This window comes from Triticum dicoccoides, chromosome 4A, assembly GCF_002162155.2.
Source record: "Triticum dicoccoides isolate Atlit2015 ecotype Zavitan chromosome 4A, WEW_v2.0, whole genome shotgun sequence".
NCBI classification, from domain to species: domain Eukaryota; kingdom Viridiplantae; phylum Streptophyta; class Magnoliopsida; order Poales; family Poaceae; genus Triticum; species Triticum dicoccoides.
In genome coordinates this window covers 696,006,466-696,023,092 of record NC_041386.1, presented here as the reverse complement: position 1 = coordinate 696,023,092, position 16,627 = coordinate 696,006,466, and positions in this window count along the sequence as shown.

Sequence of the window (16,627 nt, the reverse complement as noted above, 5' to 3'; positions counted from 1 at the left end):
TTGTCACCATTCTGGGTCAATTGTCGTTTTTTGTACTGAACTTATTAGTCCGAAAATGTTTGTACCTACCAGCATTCTCTTCTTTCTGCCCTATATATCTATGTTTGGGTTGTGATGGCCGGTTGTTTCTGTGTGATACTAGTGCAGCATGTGACAATTAATGACTGTATCCATATATGTACGACTTTGAATCAGCGCCATGTATTCTTGAGAAAACAGGAAAGGGTCGTGGTCACTGCATGTCAGTGTCGCTAGGGAAGCATCGAACTTCTCAGTGATGATTATTTCCCTTCATTTTGCGTTTCTTTTCTTATCATTTGTGTTTGCTAGTATTATAACAAATCTGTATTTCTTGATTGTCCTTTTTTTCACATTTATTGATGATTACCGAGACACATTGAGAGAGAGGTTTTTCGTAAAGGAAAAATGCCTCGTGGCCCTGCTTTATAGACTAGTAGAAGAAAAAACGGGCATTCAAGAACATGCCAAGGTTATCATTGATCCCAGAAAGTACCATCCCCTGTGCGACATCTTTCGTGGGAATTGGATGGAGTGCGACGTTGTTCGACAGAATGGCTTGGGGGCGACACTTTTGAGCGAGTAAACAGCCCACACACGACATGGACCTTAAACTGAACTGATGCCCTCATTAGCTGTTATGGGCTGGACCCACAGCTTATCCACATAAGCGCGGGACCCACCACTTGTCCAGTAAGCGCGAGACCCACCTCTTCGCAGCTAGAAGAGATTCCGCCCGTGCCCGTCCGCCCGCCGCTGCCCATTGCTTTTCCCTTTTCCCCACTCTTCCTCTTCTCCGACGGACCCTCTCCGGCGACCTAGTGCAGATGTCCACCTCCTCCGCCACGCAATCAAAATGGAGTCAATATGGTTCAGTGCCGCTCACAAGGTGCCCTGACTGCCCACGCCCAGAGCCTCTGAAACGGTGGGTCAGTAGGACTTATGAGAATGGAAATCTTGGGCCGTAATTTGTGAAGTGCTTGAGCAAAACAATGGCAGGAAGGGATGGCAAGGTTAGATCTCAGTTCTTAGCCCGTTCTTTCACTGCCATTTGCTCTGATTTCTCCACATTTTGTTTTTCCCCTCGAATTTTGTATTTAGGGTTCATGTTGTTGTTTTCAGATCCTGAAGAAATGCACACATTTCGAGTGGATGGATGATTATGTTGAGAGGATTTAGTTCGAGGGCTACATTGATTCAAGAGGGGCCGCAACCTGGGAGCTCAATTGGGGCGGGGTGCCGCAGATGGAGAATTTCGGGAGCTCGGGCAGAGGGGCGGGCAGAGTCGTGCCGATGGCGAGGTATGCGCGCAATGCTGAACCGCACTTGGAGTCTGAACTGACCGAGGAACTGAAGAAGATCAAGAAAAATCAAATGGAGATGATCAATTTGCAGAAGCAAGCAAATATCATGGCAGGGGGTTTTATTGTTCTGTCAGTGCTCTGTTTATGTTTTACTTGCTATTCACCCGTCATTAGAGGGGGCATTTAGGTTTGTCAGGGCATATGATTCGATATGTGCGCCATGCCAAGTTCTTGTAACTGAATCGAAGCAGAAATATTCAGCGTTCATGCTCTGTTCTTGTTCTTCAGTTAACAGAGTGCACAACCCCCAAATTCAGAAAAACAAATCTTGCTGCCAAATAGATGTTAGGCCATGAGAAAATAACCAGGCCCAAATGGACACAACCCCACCTGCGTAGGGGCACCAGCCCAGTTTTATAGCATAGAGGCACCCATGTTTAAAAAAAATGCTTCGACTGAAACCTCAAAATAAAATGTTGCTTCGGCAAATAAACTTTTAACAAACATATACTTCTTTACTTGTTTTTTCTTTAGCCAAATTTTTCTGTCGAATAAATGTTGGGCCGTATGTATTCTACTTTTTTGTTTTTCTTTACATATTTGTTGCTTGCCGCTATTATTTTGTGATTCTTTTTATGCATGTCTATGGTTCCATGAACCCAAATTAAATGGGGATATGTGAAAGCCTCACAAATCATTTTTGGAAACGATCAAGTTAAAATTCGCTTCAAATAGGTCCAATAAAATGTTCATGTTTTGCTCTAAAAATAATGGCCAGAGGTAAAATTCGAGTCGATATTTTTAGGAGCATAGAAATATTTCTTTTGGGCATTTCAGTTAATGCAATAATTATTTGCATGAACTAAATTAGTTGCATGTCCATGGTTGCACAAAAATTTGCACCCTACACCTACTAGCTATTGTGACCCTATTGCACCCCACACATGCAGCACATCAAGATATGAATTTTTTTTTTGCAAAAAAAATTGGGTACCCATACACTTGCATGTCCATATTGGAATCTACTCTTTTTATTAAACACATAGATCAACTAGATAGAACATCAAGCACGCTATATATCAAACTGACCAATATCAACTAGATAGGAAAAACCCAGATAGAACACATCACAATATAGTAGCATAAGTAGTAGCATTGCATGAGCTAGATAGTACCACATTACAACTAAGATAGATAAACGGGTCCCAAGCACGACATACATAGTACCACTACAACTTATATAGATAGTTCATAGTTCAACCCAACACAACAATAATAAAACGAAACCCTAGATAAGATAAAACACCACACCCCCGACTTGCTTGCTTGCTCCAAGGACATTGAGAGAGAGGTTTTTCGTAAAGGAAAAATGCCTCGTGGCCCTGCTTTATAGACTAGTAGAAGAAAAAATGGGCATTCAAAAACATGCCAAGGTTCTCATTGATCCCAGAAAGTACCTTGTCCAATACAGGACAAACTAGAGTCACTACCGCAATATCCATATTTCCTAAGTGCGTGCAACACTCAGCATATAGTTTTCTGAGTAAAGATATCGGCTATGGGTTCTCGGCCTAAACCCTTCAATCAAAGGATATTTTGCCAAGAACCAACCCATGGGGACTTGCCAAACTCGTTACCGAAATCTATGTGGGTACTCGGCAGAAAAAAAAGGCACTTGACAGACCGAACTGCGGTTGCCGTTGCCACATGGCACATGTATTTGCCGAGAGCCGGAGAGCCGAACTCAGCGAAGCAAGACAAGCATGAGGCGACAAGTGTCCATGCCGGTATGCAGAGCACCAACTGTCTGGGACTCAGCAAACACACATTGCCATGTTTTGCAATTTGTAGAGCTTATACTCGGCAAACTCACCCACAGCGAAACCCCTACGCACTCGCTTTGTCAGGATCCTCAATTACCAATTCGGCAAAGCCTCCAGTGAGTAACCAGAGCATAATGGTGTGGCACCTTTGCCAAGCTTTGTTCTCGACAAAGTATCTCTACCGAATGTAGTACCCGGGAAAGCTTCTATCAGTTGGTTTTTTACATTTGTTTTCTATTAGTCCTGCGACAAAATATGTATATATAGAAACTATACCACACACAGTACCACGTCATAGACAATTCACAAACACTCCATCAAGCTCACAGAAGCATCATATATGTCCATGCAAGTATCATAACAAGTCGCAAGTACTCACTAAATCCCAATGTGACAAATTTATGTTACATGGTCCACACAAAGCATCATAACAAGCAATGCCACAATTAGAAGGAACTGTACGAAGATTGTCAAGTTCTTCCAACTAAATCTGATCTGACCTGCACCCTTGACTACTTCGTGATTCCTCTTCTCTTTGATCAAATACTGGGAGTAATCATCCTATGTCTCCACCCTAGTATTAAACTATTTGTAGCAATTGCCTTTGTAATGATTCACTTGTTCATGCATGCTTGCCATGAATTGTAGACTCCTAGATATCTACCTTAGTACACCATAGACCACTTGATCTACAGAAGGAAGAATAACAAAATGTTAACAGTCAACACGGTGTTAGAAAAACACATGCACGGAACATAAGCAACATAAGGGTTCATGATTCATATAAGCAAAAGCGTCAGAATTTGTCATCAGAGTTGACACCAACTACATAATTACATCCCTACATCAATGACAAACTATCTATCTTGACTACTCCGGGGATGGAACTCTACTCCGAGCGGTAGTCGGTGAAGTTGGTCATCGTGGGGTCAGGGAAGGTGGAGATCTCCCCCCCCCCCCAATTGGAGGAGCTAGCGCGTCAGCACGCACGGTCGGCGAACTCGATGACACCGGCTCATCGCTCTCCTCAGGACGTGCTTCTTTCTTGGTTAGCTCCTAAAAAAACTTCTGTTGCGCTAGGCACAGAGGCGGACCATCACACGGAGGATTAGTTTGGCCTTCCGCTCATCCTCGACGGACTCAAAGATCGAGCGGTTCTCGGCGAGGAGCTACGGGTTCGCCTGAATGTGTTCTGCAAGTATGCCTCATGGGCACACTCCTCCGCAAACAGCGCCACGCGGTCTGCCTCATACACAGCCAGGGAGTCGGCGCTAATGGGAGTGGCGTCGTAGGATGACACCATGACCATGAGTTTGGTGCTAATGCCCTTTAGTACATTAAAAAAAATGTGTGACAAACATAACATGACATAAATATCGAGCAACAAACAGCTAAGATGGAAAATTTGAATTTCAGTCTGTCGGGACTCTCTTCAGAACATAAGAAAATAATCCACATTTCTACCACAAGAGGATTTTGCTGCAATGAAAGAAGAGACTTGCCAGGCTTCAAGTTCTTCACTATCCTGCTCTCAAATTTCCTGAGGTAGATGAAGAGAAAACAAGGTATGCAACAGCGGACCAAGGCATCTTTGAACAACAAACCACCAATCAACTTAGCTGCTCAAGACAATTAGTGGTACGTTATTCAAAGAAGCCCTTGGTTTGTTGTTGCATCCTTTCAGTTTCCTTCATCTACCTTCAAGTTATTTGAGAGTAGGATCGGCGCCCTTTGAACACGTAATGAAACCACTTTATGTTAGGAAATGAGAATGTTTTCCCTTCAACAACAATAATATCTCATGTGATTTAATGCCGAGTAGATTGACACCCTACACATGGGTTTGCTGCATGTGGTCATCTATTAGCATGGATTGACATGGCCTTGGTGCTGCTGTCAGCCGGATGGCCTCATTGGTGCTGCTTTACGGTTAAGCTGGAGTTGCTTGCTCGGCGTGCCAACCAGAGATGACGATGACACTTGCAACTCCTCAACAGATGTTCTTTTCTTCTTTGTAGCTTCATGGTATCCATGCCAGTGGTCAGGTCAGCCGGTGGTGCTCAAGTCATGGGGTTGGGTTGCGTCCATTTTAGGCTTTTAGCCCTGTTTTTCCGTTAGTTAATCGGTCCATTCTCCGAAAATAGAAAGCATTTTGCCTTGTTTAAATAAAATAGATCACCACTATACTGTGGATGGTAAGTTTGTGTATCATGGTCGTATTCTCACTGGTTGTAATCTCATGATCTGTGCTTCTTATCTATGAACATAAATGTTCTTTGAGTTACACAAGGGCGCCCCAACTGGATGACTACAAGGTTGATGGGGACAGCCTCGGCATGCAATCCTATTCTTTTCGAGATCTAGATGTGGCTACAATTGGATTTGCCGAAGTGCGTGCTAGGGGTTCTCTTTTATCAATTGTTGTCCATATTATCTTCCTATCTACCGGATCACCAGGGACAATATCTCTTCTTTCCCTCGCAGGCCTGGCCGTGGCATCTCTCCAGTGGTCGCGTTCTAGTCCGTCATGAGCACCAACAAATCCTCCTTGCACCGCAGCAGGCGGAGGCTTCTCTCCTCACCCGCCGTGTGGCACCGTCGTTGATCTGGTGATGGCTCCATGCTGGTTTCGTGTTCCTCGACCACACAGTGTCATGCTGGATACGTGCTCCGCGGGTCGCGGCCCCTTCTCCGCATCCTACAGAAAGGACGACGACGAGTCCTAGCGGCGGACGTGTGTGCCATCAAATGCGCCCGAGCGCCGTGGCCCATCCATAGATTCCCCGCCGATTCTTCCAGTGGAAGTCAGGCCAACCCAGCCGCCACAAAACTGTGGGTGGGATCGATGCCCTCGGCCACCTCAACATTGGACTGTCCCTTCTACTTCGACCCAGTCAACCCCGGGGCGTTGATCTTCATGGTCACCCAAGGGACCACATGGACATTGGAAAGGCAACCCCATGGTCGCAGCCCTCGCTGGCTACAACTTCAATCGGATCCGGTTGTCTTCCTCACTTCGTTTACCCACCGATGTGCCCAACTTCTCCACCAGGCCATGTAACACCTACAGTCTGATCTTTCCAATCCATACAAACTAAGCATCCGATCTGGAGAAGCCATGGTGAGTTGGTGACACCGGGCTACCAGCCATAGTGATTTGTAATCTGACCGAGCTTATCCCGTGCTGCTCAATGGAGAGAGATCAGGGAGTCCTGAGATTGGTGATGAGGAGAAGGCATGCCGTGGTCCTTGCAGACATGGCGCCCTTCTCTTCCATCCTGCCTCTAGCTGGTGCTGGCAGCAACGGTCGCTTTTCACAACGCATGCATGTCGCTGAATAGCACCACTAAGCACTAATGTGAGCACCGCGTATTGTTAATTATTGTTTTCGTTCCTGAAGTCATATTGGTGCTACGTTAGATGAAGAGAAAAGAAGGTAGATGAAGAGAAAACAAGGTATGAAGTTCTTCACTGTCCTGCTCTCAAATTTCCTGAGGTAGATGAAGAGAAAACAAGGTATGCAACAGCAGACCAAGGCATCTTTGAACAACAGACCACCAATCAACTTAGTTGCTCAAGACAATTAGTGCTACGTTATTCAAAGAAGCCCTTGGTTTGTTATTGCATACTTTAATTTTCCTTCATCTACCTTCGAGTTATTTGAGAGTAGGATCGTGAAGGACTCGGCACCCTTCAGCACGTAATGAAACCGCTTTATGTTAGGAATGGAGAATGTTTTCCCTTCAACAACAATAATCTCTCATGTGATTTAATGCCGAGCAGATCGATACCCTACACATGGGTTTGCTGCATGTGGTCATCTATTAGCATGGGTTGACATGGCCTTGGTGCTGCTGTCAGCCGGATGGCCTCATTGGTGCTGCTTTATGGTTAAGCCGGAGTTGCTTGCTCGGCATGCCAACCGGAGATGACGGTGACACTTGCAACTCCTCAACAGATGTTCTTTTCTTCTTTGTAGCTTCATGGTCTCCATGTCAGTGGTCAGGTCAGCCGGTGGTGCCCATGTCATGGGGTAGGGTTGCGTCCATTTTAGGCTTTTAGCCCTGTTTTTCCGTTAGTTAATCGGTTAATTCTCACTCTCTGAAAACAGAAAGCCTTTTGCCTTGTTTAAATAAAATATATCACCACTATACTGTGGATGATAAGTTTGTGTATCATGGTCGTATTCTCACTGGTTGTGATCTCATGATCTGTGCTTCTTATCTATGAACATAAATGATCTTTGAGTTACACAAGGGCGCCCAAACTGGATGACTACAAGGTTGATGGGGACAACCTCGGCATGCAATCCTATTCTTTTCGAGATCTAGATGTGGCTACAATTGGATTTGCCGAAGTGCTTGGTAGGGGTGCTTTTGGTATGGTAGTCAAGGGTACCCTTGCCAACGTAAACAAGGAGATTGTTGTGAAGAGGCCCGAGAAGATGGCTGAGGAAGGGGTGAGAGAATTTCATCGGGAGGTGCGTGCAATAGCAAGAACACACCACCGACACCTGCTGTGCTTGCTTGGTTTCTGTATTGAGGATACGTGCCGTCTGCTTGTGTACGAGTATATACCGAAAGGATCCCTTGCAAGCCTCCTCTTTAACTCAGATGTACCGCCTAGCTAGGGAAAGAGCGTTACGATTGCATTAGATGTCGCAAGGGGGCTGCAGTACCTGCATGAAGAGATACAAAACCCAATAATCCACTGCGACATCAAACAGGGGAAAATACTCATCGACAGTTCAGGGATAGTCAAGATTGCTGACTTTGGACATGCAAAGCTACTGATTAGGAACCATACCAACACACTCACTTGTGTCCGAGCCATGAGACGCTATCTCGTGCCAGAACGGAGCAAGAACACAATGATTAATGTCAAGGTCGACATGTACAACTACGCTATCATGCTCCTTTAGCTCAGCTGTAAAGGGGAGCGTGGAGTTGAAGAGGGTCCTGAACGATTACAACATTTCTGAGTGGGCCTATGAGTGCGTGATGTTTGGTGAAAGGAAGGAAGTGGCCGATGACGTATGCATTGAAGAGGCTGGTTTTTGCATATGTTGAAAGTTAGTATCTGGTGCACAAAGAACATATGAGCTCAGATGCTTCAAAATGCTTTCGAAAGTAGCATTTTCAGAGCATCGATTTTGTTTTTTTTGTCACGCCTTCCATGCATGTGATCTCATGATGAAAATTTGCAAGCATTTATAATATTTTTCAAAGTTTACCAAAAAAAAAGTTTCAGAATTTTTTGAATTTATTTTCATTTTTTTACTGTTCATCCAAGCTCATTTGGGTTCGAGCTCATATACTCCACGTCCGTATTTTAGCAGCTTGTATCAGAAGGCAAGTATTTCTTTCTTGCAGAATAAACTCTTTCATTACTACGAAATGAGAAATTACATCTTGTCCCACAAGTGCCAAAACTTGTTCTGGACCAGAGCCTAGCCAAACCATAGTTCGGCGTTAGCATCCTACCAAAATTTGCCAAGGCATGACTAACCATATTACTAGTATGAGCAATGCGAAAATTCCTCTCCCCCATACTACTAATGATATCTCTAATAATGATCGCATTTTTAGATATGTTGTTGGTACCTCCCTTGATCATGCTGACAGCCTCTAAATGATCGGACTCAAGGTCTATTGGTGAGCTACTCCATTGTAGGGCCAAAGAAATTCCTTCCCTTATTGCAAGTAGCTCCGCTTCGAAAACATCATCGCATGCATATAAGAATCTGCAAGCACTGAAAACTATTTCTCCCTCATGGTCCCTTAGGATCAGTCCGGCTCCTGCAGTAGCACTCAGGACCGAAGCGTCCGAGTTGAGTTTGGCTCTGCCAATAGTTGGTGCAGCCCAAGAGCAGACCTCTTGTTCAATACTGCATGTGACCTGAACCGGTCTCTGAATATTTCTAGTTGCTATCTTCCCTTTCACTAGATCAACATTTGAACACACGTGAAGGGAGATTAAGAACGACAGGTAACTGGCAAGGACGCGCACAGAAACTTCAATGGGTGGTGGTTGTTTTGTGTGCACTATTCCATTATGCACATACCAGATTCGCCAGAAGAGCATCATGATATTAACTTGTTCTTCTTCATGCTTAATCGCTCAAGCAGTACCCATTCCTTTGCCATAGCCTTCCATAAGATGACGGCATGATTACAAGTGCAAAAAACATGAAACGAGTCTTCGTCCTCCATCCCACATACAGGGCATGTTCCTAGAACTTCCAAGTTCCTTTTTACTTTGTTAGTCCAATTTGCTAATGAATCAGTAGCCAGTCTCCACGCAAATGCCTGAACCTTTGGTGGCGCTGCACTACGCCATATAAAGTTCGATGCTTCTCTTGTTCCATCACGTCGAGAACTAGTAGAAGCCTCTCTAAAATTCGAGCATTCATCACTAGCCACTAGCCAATTTGTACGCACTACGTACAGTAAAGACTCCACTTTTTTCAGGCGCACCAGAAGACAAGTTTAGTGGTCCTGAAAAGAAAACCTTTTGCTAGTAAACTATACCTGTATTTGTTTTACTTTTCAACAAAGGGGGAATTTTATTGGCTCAGAGTGGAGCCTCAAGAGGATACATAACACAATGAGCACTCACCCGGCCTCTGCGTAACTATGATACACACAGCCAACCCAACACACACGTAGAAACAAACGAGCAGCTAGCAAAGTCATAAGACCAAAAACTATGCGTAGGCGAGGAAAAAAGATAAAAGAAAGCCCCAAAACAATCAGGTCAGTGATCGACAAACTACAACTGAGACCATACCCGCACAAACCATTGACACCACATTGATGACGAGGATCTTCAACCGCAATGCCTTCAAGAAGGGAGCGACACTCAAGCGTCGCCGTCACTGGATCCAACCACAAAGGCTAGAATCTTTAGTTTTCACCCTGAAGTATCAGTCCGAGCATATCCGAGCAATGCCTCCAAGAAGGCAACGACGTAAGAAAACATCACCATTGTCGGTTATAACCACTCGGATCTGACCTAGGCTTTCGCCCCAGTGCTCGAGACCGGGTGCACGCAGCACTACCATCCAAGTCACACAAGTGTTGTCGCCATCGCTTTTCCGCATTCCCAGCAGCAACAATTGGACCCTTGTATTTTTTTTACTGGCACTCTGGAAAAAAAATATCGCTCTTTACGAAATGGTCTCTCTTTTTTTCCATGAGAATTTACAGTTGCACAGAGGGACTATTTTTTCCGTTTTGTTGACATTTGCATATTACTCCCTCAATCCCAAAATGTAAGACGTAGTGTCAAAAAAACATCTTACATTATAGAACGAATGGAGTAGTTTTTGTTTTCATCAATGAGCAAATGCTGTGCACCGTCCATTTTCTGGACTAACGTCAGGCTTTGTTGTGCATGCTGTTGACACACTTGGAGACCCGGCAACTTACGGGGCAAACGTGTAACTGCAGCTGTTTCTATAAAAATGAAATGCTACTTCATACGTGCTGAATATATAATCCATCGTCGCCACGGGTGCATCATGAGTGAGAGAGCGGCTTTGGCCAAGTTATCGCTGCCGTGAACATTGGTTCAAGGATAGAGCTCGGAAGGGAAGCTTTACTAGTGTACTCTTATGCTGTTTTTTTTTTAAACTTCTCTTATGCTGGTTGTTGGTTGTTTGATATAGCTTACTATTGTGATTGTGATGTAGCATTGCTGACATACATATTCTTGTAAAGACTACTGTTTAATAAATTGTGTTTTTTTTGGCTTAGTAAGTTCACTAATTGTTATACATCAATCTGATCCGCTGTTGTTGAAATTTCCTTATGATGGAGAAGCTGTATGTCGAGCAAGATCCGTGGAACTATGTGGTTTGCATCAATTTTCCAAGACTACATGTTCTTAATTAAAGGGTGTGGCTGCCACAGACATCTTTATGTAATAATAAACAAGAAAAGGAAATCGCCACTCCATCTTTTTTCAGATAATTTTACACAAAATTTGCACTAATCCTCAGAACAAATTCCTTTTTATAGGGGGGTCAGAACAAATTTCCTAGGAGAAAAATATCTTTTGGGCTTCACTGTCCGTCCGAAAATACTTGTCATCAAAATGGATAAAAGGAGATGTATCTAGACGTATTTTAGTTCCAGATACATCTCTTTTTTATTCATTTTGATGACAAGTATTTTTGGACGAAGGGAGTACTCTGGTACTCCGTTTGTTTCTAAATATAAGTCATTTAAATATTTCAATATGGACTACATACAGAGCAAAATAAGTAAGTATACAATCTAAAATGCATATATATACATCCGTATGTAGTCCGCATTGAAATCTCTAAAAAGATCTTTTTTAGAAGCTCAAAAAAGACTTATATTTAGAAACGAGGGAGTACTCGAAGCACATGGGTAAACTGGGCTGGGATGGGCCGGGCCGAGCACGTCCGTTCCAGCCAAATATAAAGCCGGGCAGCACGTTCGTTCCACCCAAATAATCCATCGATCATCTCCGCGCCGCCAATTCCTTTTCCGCCCCTTCGTCGCCGACGCATCCGATGGGCAAACACGGTGCGGCGGAAGGGGTAGATACGGACTTGGTTGCCGGGTTCTGGGTCGGAAGCCCGGAGCCACCGGAGACCGAGCTGTCGCCGCCGCCGGCACCTGCCGCTCTCGCCCCTAGGTCTGTATAACCTTAACCCTGTTTTCTTCTCTTCGTGATGCAAGTTTGTCTAATGGTTGTGGTGAGGTGGATCAATCCTGCAAGAACATGCGCCGTGCTGGTTTGATCAGGTTGCAACAACATGCGGATGCGGCCATGAAATTGTGTAACTATGGGCCTAGTGTTAATCTATCTAACCCAAAAGAATTTTGGCATGATGGTTTGTGTTCTCAGTCGCATAACACCTGGGGATTAGGATAGCTAGTTACCCAAAAAATAAGTGCAAAAGCAGGGATTGACCCAAAATAAATTTATGATATGAAAAGATTGCATAAAAAGGATGAGAAAAAGGACTTAGAGTTGCAATACTTAGGGCAGATGTGCTTTAGCAAAACCGAAAATTTTATTTGTGAATATGATACTGTCGTCACTTGGTATTAGGGCTGGACGTCCGAACGGGCTAATGGGCTCGGCTCGGAGCTCGCTCCAGCTCGGCCCGACTCAGCTCGGCCTGAGACCTAAATAGGCCGAGCCGAGCCACGTAAAATGGGCCCGTTGGCCGACCGAGCCGAGCCTGTTTTGGCCCGGTCCAGCTCGGTGGCTCGTCCGAAGCCGAAGCCCAGGACGCGACGCAATCACACAGCCCAGCAGAGGAGCGCAACCAGCCCAACCCAGCGAGTCGCGTCGTCTCCACTGTCTCCTCCCGCTAGGGTTCGCCGCCGCCGCCGCCCCACGCATCTCGCCAACCTATTTCCTACATGCCACCACGACGCATCCTGCCGCCGGCGTCGGCACGCACGAACGCATCCAGCGGCCGCAGCGCACGCACGCATCACCAGCCTGTTGATTGATTCTTGGACACAAGTACAAAACTTGAAGCACGTTGATTGAATCCTGGAGTTGGCTGGATGCACACGTACGAGAGGAAGCAAGATCAACTGCTACGGAGGCTAGCCACCTGCGTTCGACGCACCAGACGCCCGACCTCGCCACGCCGGCACGTCTCCGCCGTGCTCCCCTCAACGCCGTCAAGCCAGCCTCGCCTGATGCGCCCGTACGCCCACGCACCCAGCCTCCAGAGGCAAAACGAGCTGCTCGGGCTGGACCGAGCCATAGGCATGACGAGCCGAGCCTTCAGATGCGGGCTCGTTCAACCAGCGAGCCGAGCCGAGCATGGCTCGTTCATGGCGAGCCAAATCCAGGCTCGGACCGAACTCGGCTCGGCTCGGCTCGTGTCCAGCCTTACTTGGTATGCTATAATTGATTTAAGGATACTGGTGCTCTCAAAGTATGAATCACCCCCTGCTGCATGATTTGGAAATATGCCTATATTATACTGTTGTGCTGAACATGAACATGTTGGTTATTTTGCTGTACCTTATTGTGATTGAAATGTGGCATGTTGATAACTTGATATACATCTTGTCTGAAAAGAAAAACTGATGCTCAGTGAGATGAGCTTCTTGGTTTTCCCTTTAGCATTTCTAACCATTTACTAGTTATGTCCCTGTGATATTTGATTTCTTGATTCTGATCTATCTTTCTTGATTTTTCTGTATGGCAGAGAAGTGGCCGTCATAGAGAAGCCGTCTAAGAAAATTTGCCACACCTTCGGCTCAAACGTCTCAGACTCATCTGAACGACAAGTTTGGGCAGATGTTATGGACAGCCTGCTTCACCTAATCGTTGTCCTCCTTAGCTCATTCCATGACTTCCTTGCTGTTACTAGCACCTGCCGCTCTTGGCGTGCCACAGTTTCTCTTTGTCAACACAGATCTTCATAATGCTCATCGGCATATAGGGGACGCCGATACGTCGTACTACCCCTTATCCAACACCAAATGGCAGCTTCATGATCCTGCGAAGACAAACTTATCCCTTCGTTGTTCAGCACTCCGACAGACTCCATACCATATGCGCTATTTGGGCTGCTCATACGGGTATGCTATCTTCTACAGTTTTGAGCAATGCTTCCTTGTTGATGTGTACACTGGTACTATCATGAAGCCCCCCAAATTCCAACACAGTGACAACTCTGAAATCTACTACGGCATCTTTACAGCTCCGCTAAGTTCGCCCAACTCGTACCTCCTCCTTTTCTCGAGAAATTCTATGTTCCAGTGGCAACTTGGAGCAAACTCCTGGACAGAACACCCTCTTATTGCTGAACGCCGCATTCATCAAATTGTGCCCTTCAAAGGTAAGATGTTTGCCATGGACTCCCTTCAGAAGCTCAATATCATTTCTTTGGCACCTCAGCTTGGCATGTCGGAAGTGCCAGTTGTAGTGTGCGGACAGGACATGGTCAAACCATGGTTGGTGGTCTGTGGTGACATGCTTCTCATGGTTGACCTCTGCATACGTGTTCACGAATTCTGCTTTCAAGCCTACCGCCTCGACTTAACAGAACCCGCTAAGTGGATGAAGTTGGATAAGTTGGAAAATTGGGCTCTCTTTATTAGCCTGGATACCAGGAGTTCTACATTTTCTTGCATGAACCCTGAACGATGGGGCGGGAAGAGTAACTGCATTTACGTTCCGAGTGGGTCCAAAAATTCCGACGAACCTTGGATTGAGGTAGGGCTTGGTCAGTTCGTGCCTACGAGTTCCCACCCCATTACATATATTCTCGGATGGAAAAGCAAGCAGTTGGAGAGCTTCTGGGTGCTCCCCAGTTTGGTGTATGCTGTCAGTGAGTGAACCATTTCATCTTTGCTCGTCATGGAGTTTTGCCTAGTCTTGCACATGCCCTCTCAACTGGTGCTTTTATGATTTAGCTAGCCAGTAAGTATGGCGTCCATGTAATCACATACAAAAATATATCAAATTATATTGTACTCCGTTAGTTTGGTTGGGTGTTAATCCTGTATGCTGAACAAGAAAAGATTTATTGGACTTGTCTTCCAACCTGGAACTTGTTGATATATACTGTTTGATCACGTATTTACGTTTCTTGCTATGGATCTTCTCTCATTTACTTTTCAGCTTTCTTGCTGGGATCCTTCGTCTTTCAGAAAAGAACTCTTTTGCTTTAGTGGAATACACAGTTGTATATAGGATGGTTACGTTCAGAAAGATGCTCCTAAGATTGCATTCTTACTCTATTTGGGGGACACTCTTCAAAAAATGACAAGTCTTACATTCATGTAGCCACAAAAGGTAATCTGAATTGCAACATTGTTTTCTTTCAGCAGCAGACCAGAGTTTCACACAACTTGCCAATGAATATTAGCCTCGTATATTTGTACTCTGATCGTAAGAATTAAGCAGATATTTTTTTGTAATTTTTGAAGACAGAATTCAGAATAGAAGCTTGCAGAAGATGAAGCTTTAATTACTAGCTTGTCTGATTACTGATGTCGTGCTCTTGTACAGAAAGTCAAGGTGTTAGCTTTGATGAAGCTTATTGCGATCTAAATGTAGCACAAATTTTTGTTGAAGCATGACATTTTCATTAAGAAGGAAATGCTAATATGCTCGAATGGTAAATATTACAAACCACCATCAACATTCAACAGCGCTGCAAAAAAAAAAAGGAAACGAACCATTCCACTAACATGGACCTAGTTTGAACAGCATGGGATATAAAAGATCTGAGACCTAAAGCACCATGTATGGTCGTCACCAGCCACTCACAACGCGGTCGCTGCAAGGGTGATGTAGAAATTCGCACCGCCCCCGCACCCAGACCAGCTGCCAGCTTGGGATCACAACCAGAGCGTACACTCCACTCCAGACTTCAAAGAACCTTGACAAAAATCCAGCATTCAAGCAGCTATGTCAGGAACTCAACTTGCCTAGCATCCAGCCATGAATGGCGAAGAAAGCGGAACACCAGGCCAACAATGCCCTTTGTGACTACAAGGTGTTTGACTCGTCTGCCACACTTCAAACTGTAGCCTGGCATGAAGTTATTCACAAGATTGGTATGTATGTTCCTTGTTTTACTTTGGAGCTGGTGTGACCTTGTGTTATACTCTTTCTGTCCCATAATGTAAGACGTTTTTTGATTCTACACTAATGTCAAAAAACGTCTTACATTATGGGACAGAGGGAGTAGTTGTTTGAAGTGGCTGGCAAGATTTTGATGGGTCGGCAATGAGCTGGTTTCCCCTTGTATATTCCTTTGTTTGAATTAGCAGCAACGAGCATGATCACGTGTTTCTGCCAATCCATGCACATATTACAAAGTAGTTTGTCATATGCAGCCATTATTTGCATGCATTATTAGCACCACCCATGTTTATAGTGAATCATTCGTTAGGCAAAATGTTATGTTGATGATCTTAGAGGCCCTATAAATTAGACGGCTTGGTTGAATTAGGGCATCATGAAAGAGTAGAAATGGTTCATGTTTTTGGAGGACGAGAGTTGATAGGTCACATAACACTGTTGAGCACCAAAATGGAGTGTTGGTTATTTCTTCAAAAGAAAAATATTGGTACACAAGAGTAAGACTCCAGAAGATGCGTTAGATGAGAGAAACATTCTCTTTGCTTTTGTCATGACTTATTCCTTCGACCACTATTTTTTTCCCACCTCTACCTTCTAATTCCAAGAGACAATTGATTTCGTCTCACTAGTGACACTTAATTCAGCATGAGTCCCATGTGCTGCTTAGCAGTCCCACTTGCCTTGCCAACTTGACAATCCCATGACTTAGCCCCCACCACGTTATAGATCATAGCCACCAAATGAGATTTTATTGTTGATAACCAGAATTACCGACATTGTCATCATGGTGCTACTGAACTGTTCTTTCCTACACTACTACAGGAATTAGCTTTGGTAACACATCCCGATAACACAAGAAAACATGTGTTACTGGGTGAAATC